Source organism: Equus przewalskii, chromosome 24 (genome assembly GCF_037783145.1).
Source record: "Equus przewalskii isolate Varuska chromosome 24, EquPr2, whole genome shotgun sequence".
In the NCBI taxonomy this organism is placed as follows: Eukaryota; Metazoa; Chordata; class Mammalia; order Perissodactyla; family Equidae; genus Equus; species Equus przewalskii.
Genome location: NC_091854.1, coordinates 34,940,823 through 34,946,822, shown reverse-complemented (window position 1 = coordinate 34,946,822; position 6,000 = coordinate 34,940,823). Strand labels below are relative to the sequence as shown.

The 6,000-nt window shown below is 40.7% G+C and overlaps 1 protein-coding gene across 1 annotated transcript in view; it reads right to left on the bottom strand.

Moving 5' to 3' along the window:
* Positions 1–387: 387 nt before the first annotated feature.
* C24H1orf87 (chromosome 24 C1orf87 homolog) overlaps positions 388–6,000 on the bottom strand; it is a 69,984-nt gene continuing 64,371 nt past the window's right edge. Inside the window, exon 11 of the mRNA XM_070592454.1 lies at positions 388–518. The gene's annotated coding sequence lies outside the window, so the exon portion shown is untranslated. The remainder of the gene's footprint in view (positions 519–6,000) is intronic.

Sequence of the window (6,000 nt, the reverse complement as noted above, 5' to 3'; positions counted from 1 at the left end):
CATCTGACTTCTTTTTTTAACTATATGCAATTGCAAGGTTTACAAAATCACAGTTTCATCAGCAAGATAGGAAAAAATTATGTAATATTAACAAGGTGCTTTACTTAAACAGAAGGGATTTTAAGTAATTTGGTTCTTACCACATTAGCAGAGGAAACCTGGCTTTCTCCAATCACTTTCAGCAGCTTATGAGTGAGCATCATAGCCAGAAACCACATTCAAGTCCCAAGGTCTACACCAGCTTCACTGGCCTCCACTCTGACAGTGCCTATACCACTACACCCAACCAGGGAGAAACAGGAGTCTGGGTGCAAAGGGAGAAAAGGGCACACCTGTTTTCACAACGTGGGCCTATTGTCACAGCTCCTTTAAGTACCGAAGTGCTGGCTCCAAGAGCATATTTCCTGCAGAACAGAATCTCCGCGAGGCCTGGTCAATCTTCCGAGGGCTCAGGGCCAGGTCGTAAATGAGGTTGTAGTTGGGAATGAGGCGTCTGGCTCGTTCGTTCTCCAGGACCCCTGTCATTGGTGGACGGTGGAGGGAGGTTTTCAAAAGCGGACAGAGGCAACAAAAAAGAGAAAAAATGTATTAGAGCTTGAATGACTTTGGAGTGAACATAAAAGCTAACATTTTGAAACTTTAAGTTTTTAAAAATCAAGTGACACCTCAAAGAGATGATTAAAGTCCTGCACACGTGTTATAGACATCAGGAGGAAGTTGAGTGTGATTTGAGGGAAAGGAGATGAGGTCCAGCAAAATCGAGGGACAGACTCTACAGCAATTTAAACTTGTTCTTTGTAGCCATAAAGCTTTTAAGGCCAATTTTAGAAACAGGTGAGGTGCCTGCTAAAAACAATTCCTAATTGTTCTGGTTTATTTGTATCTTATTGAAGTGTTTAACTGACGTTTCTAAACATGCAGGGTTTAAACAGCTCCTTTTTATGCATTTCTGCAGATGTGTCTACTGTGACTCCCTCCAGCTTGCTGTGGTAAACTTGTGGCTCAGAGAGTAAGTCTGCGCAACAGAGGTGGCGGTCCTCATCGTCACAGGATGCACTCCAGTACCCACACCTCATCCACACCAACGCCAGCACCCCTGTGCTGTCCACGTTAAGGTCAGCTCCATTTGATAGCTGCAGAGAAGGGTTTAAGTGTAGAACACAGCATCAGCAAAGATCAGTGATTCATTCATAAGCCCCTGGTTGTGAGCTTATGGATGTCAGAACTGTGATTGCGCACATGGAGGATTTAGAGAAGGGGTCTGTTTTACCTCAGGAAGCTCTTGAACCAGTTGGGGCAATAAGATATGCAGAAAATTAACTAGAGCGCAACAACAACAATAATGATAGATACTTTAATGTAGACGTTGCCATGTTTCAGGCACCCTTGCAAGGACTTTACCAACATCAACTCATTGAATCCTACACGACAGAGGGAGAAACTGAGGCAGAGAGGTGGTAAGTCAGTCGCCCAGGGTTGCTTGAGTCCATGCATCAAATCACCACACTAACTTTCAGAATGTGGGGAAGAGATTATTGCAGGCTCACATTATTTCCTAGCTATGTTTCTTGAATTGAGAAGAGCTACCCTACAGGCACCAATGAAAGGCTTTAGGTATCTTTCATGGGGATAAAAGATACATGCTCTTCTACTGCCTTGTACTTGTGCAGCCGGCAATAATTATTCTAAAATCTTTCTCAGAGGATGATGTGGAAAGGCCCTGCCAGGCCATTAAGCCAGGATCTAGTGAACACCCATGGGCCCTGCTTCAGCTCCCAGTTCCGGGCGTATTTAAACGTGCAAGGACTGTTGAGCATGATGCCGCCCTCCGAAGAACTCAGCATGGGTGTTCGTAACAGCGCAGTCCTGGGATGATTTATTCCTTTTGGTTCTGTTCTGTTCCGTCTATCCCATCCCTCCCAACCCTCTCTTCCCATTCCAGTTTGCTTACTGCCTATTCTATTCAGGTTTGTTTATTGTCTCTCGCTCCTGTTAGAATGTCGGTCCTTTCCCCCACAGACATCTTCCTTTGAGGTGGCCAACTGCATCTGTGAAGTTCTCCGAATTGTGTGGCTGCTCTTGATCTGGCCTAGGTTGCAATCCTTACATTGGATTTGCTCAGACCCTGCCTCTGAAAATAGAAGTCACGGGCTTTGGAGTAAGCGTTTGACTGGGAAAAGGACTTTAACTTTTTAAGCCTCAGTTTCCTTAACTTTAAAATAGGGATAATTAAACTGCATGAAAACCAATAAAATAATAAGTTCTTAGAACAGTGTCCAGAATTAGTAAGCATTCATTAATACAGATATTATTTTAAGATAAATATAACAGTTATCAAGATTATTTAATGTATACATAAGGCATTTTAATAAGAATAAAGTATTAAAATATATATCATTTACTTTATATTGTAATTAAAAGTTAACAGTGATGTTAAAAAATACATGTAGGAATCATCACTGGTGCATTTGTGTATTTTCTACTGTCTCCTGAGCTTTACCACTGGGAGGAGAGTCCTCGTGTCAAACCTAAGTCATTCACTGAAATTTGTATCTGCCTAACTCACCGTCACTACGGGAGGCCCAGGACAGCTGCATAAAGTAGCCCTTACAATCCATCTCAGTGTTGGAAAGCCTGTCCTTGTCCCATCAGAGCCAAAAGAAAAGAAATAAGAAGAAGAACCTCTTTAACATCCATTTCATTTTACAGTTTACAAAGAATCTGCAAACCTCATTTGACCCTTTCGCAGATCCGGGAGGTATGTTTTAATATTATCAGTTCTATTTTATAGATGAGGAAACAGACTCAGAGAATATGAATGACTGGCTCTCAGGACTCAGCAATTGGTGAAGTCTGGACTTGAATCTAAGTCTTTTGGTAAAAACAAACAAAGAAATAAACCAACAAATCAACAAGCAAACCCTCATGCTCTTCCTGGTATGCTGTGGGAGTTTAGGACAGCAGGAAGTCTAATAGAACTGGGCTTGAATTATGGCTCAACTTCCCACTGGCTGCTATTTTATCACTTTGAGCTTAGCTTTCTCCTCTGTAAATAAAGACACTAATCCCTTCAGCATGTGGTCCATGTGAGGAGTTAGTGATGCAGTGTATGTAAAGTCCAGACCCATGCAGAGAATGTCTTTGAGAGCTCTCATTGCACTCTGCCTGTTTGAATTCTAAAATATTTTCTATCTAGCCTTTAGTTCACTGGGAAAATTGCAAAACTGCTATTCCCCCAAACATTTATCCCAACCACTCTTATTTTAGAAAACATGATCAGTTATTCATAGCCATTCCTTATTCCTTCCCCTCAAGGATATTTTCTTGACAATCTCCATTAGAGAATAAGCACAGAGTAGTTTCCAAGAAACACTAATTTGATGATGGATGGTCTGCCTTCAGCCTGGATGGTGAACGCCCTGGCCTACATATTTCCTCTCACATCATAAAGACAGTGATTCATCAGTGGGCACAGCAGGTATCATCTGCTCAGTGCCTAGAATGGGGCCATGGTGGTCTGCTAAATACTGTGGTTAATAAACCAACAAATTGACCTCAGTTATTCTCTTTCCTCATTAAAGATAGTTGTAGATGTTCCCAGATCTCACTGACACATTCCTTGGTGGTTGAGGAACTAACAAATTTCATAGAAACAGAGGAAACAGTCATAAATAGTGAAGAGGCCATGAGAAAGGCATTTAGAGTCTGCTAGAATCTGCCTCCAAAGTCAACAAAACTCTGTTTTTCCTTAGAACAGTTCAGAAGTATGAGAAAGGTCCTAGTCTTTGGGGAGTCTCTTAGCAACAAAGTTTATGATCCGTCATCCATCATCGCAACTCAGCATTTGTTTCTTTGGAAGTGTCTTTTCTCTCCACTCAACTTTTTGTTTTATTTCATTTTTGTTTGTAACACTATCGTCAACCTCATAGTCATGCTATTAATACCTAGAATCATGGTTATTTCAATAACCTTTTGATCTCCTTTTTTCTAGTATCTTCCCTGTATTATCCATCTCAGCTTTCATTGTGTCCTCTGGTTGAGCCTTTGGTGGACCCTGGGTAGAGAATTCATGCCCATCCTACCCCTCAGGATTCACAGAAGGGTCTCAACTTCACTGTCCGATCCAACATGAAGTCCAGTCCTGTCTTGCTCACTCTCTTCCCCCTCACACTCATTCGCGTCCTCTAACCTTTGCAGAAGATGGCTTCGAACTTGGAATGCCAAACCAGGTATCCAAAGTCTACCTCTCCTCAAGGCTCAGCTCCAGCTTTCTCTTCCATGGAGCCCTCTCTAAGCACCTAGCTCACACTAGATGATGAGCTTCTTTTCATCTATTCTCTCTTTCTTTTGGACTCTTTAACTCTCATTTGTGTCTTCAATTATAATACCTTACTACCTGCTGTTTTCAGTTTTTGTTTTTTTTTTTAACTGGTGTTGAATTATTGCCAGTCTTTGTATCTTATCTAAAATCTCCCTGGGGTCAAAGATCATGTTCCATCCTTCCTGGTTTCCCTCCTGGTCCAGCCTCTAGCACAGTCTGGGCTCATAGCAGATGCTTAATAAATAATTTTCTAATTCAGCTACATGAATTGTTCATTTGAAATTTTTATTTTTCTCCTCTCTTTGGTATAACTATTAGAAGTCCTTGGGTATTGTAATGTAGTTATACTTCATGTGCTCTAGAATTAAGCTGCTTTGGAAATTCAAAACAAACTGAAACAAAAACAAAAACATATGGAGAGAATGAAAAGACAAGCATTGTTACTGTTATATGATTACTTCTAGAGTGTACCGATATGCACATTAACTCCTTTTTAAATGAGATGTAATCAATATCTAACATCGCATAAGTTTAATGTGTACAATGTGATTTGGTACATGTATATGTTGTAAAATTTCCACCATAATAAGGTTAGTTAACATATCCTTTACCTCACATAATTACCATTTTGTTGTTGTCATTGTTATGGTGAGAACATTAAAGCTCTATTCTCATAGCAACTTTTGAGTACACAATACAGTATTGTTAACTAGAGTCACTGTGCTGTACATTAGATCCTCAGAACTTATTCATCTGATAACTGAAAGTTTGTCCCCTTTAAACAACATCTCCCCGTGTCCCCTGAAAACCACCACTCTAATCTCTGTTTCTACAAGTTTCATGTTTTCAGATCCACATACGGTACACTAAGTCTTCATGAACCACAGCGTGTGATTAAGTACAACAATTCCAGCCTATGTGCTTTTGTATGTGCTCCTCCCTTCTGCAGGCCTCTGACCTGGTTCTGGATTACATCCTCTCTCAGTTGGACACTCCGATAGCCTCCTTCCTCCTTTTCCTGCTTTCAATTTCTCCTTCATTCTGCACAGAAACACCAACTTTCTGGAGTACAACTTGGTCAACCACTCCGCTGCTTAGAAACCCTCACTACTACTCACTATCTGTGAATGAAATCTTGATTTCCTGGTCTATCATCTAAGATCTTCCTGGATCTGGTCCCATCCTTTATCATCTGATATTCTTCTTAATAGTCCTTACATTTTAGACAAAGCAAACTCCTTGCATTGGGCTTCATAAACAACACTTTGCTTGGATAACCTGCACCTTTGCCAGAAAGGGCGCTCTATTTCATTCCTTTGTATACAAACTGCCCTTGATCACTAATGATCAGTCCCACATTACCAGAGACTTCCTGATCACCTCATGGGAAGGAATCTCCTTTCTCTGAATGCCCACGTAGCACACCCTAATGGCATTTATCACCTCCTATCTTGGATTTAGTTATTTATGTACATTTATTTGTTTACTTATTGCCTCAAAAAAGGGTTGAACAGAATTGCTCAAGATGTCGGGGATAAAGAGGGAACATAGTCTACTGGTGAGATAGTAACAAGCTCTCAAATGAAAAATATACAATATATTAAATATGATACTGGATGTTAATCAACTCTAGGAAATCAGATAAAGGTGGGCCTAGGTCTGTCTGTGGAGTCTCAGAG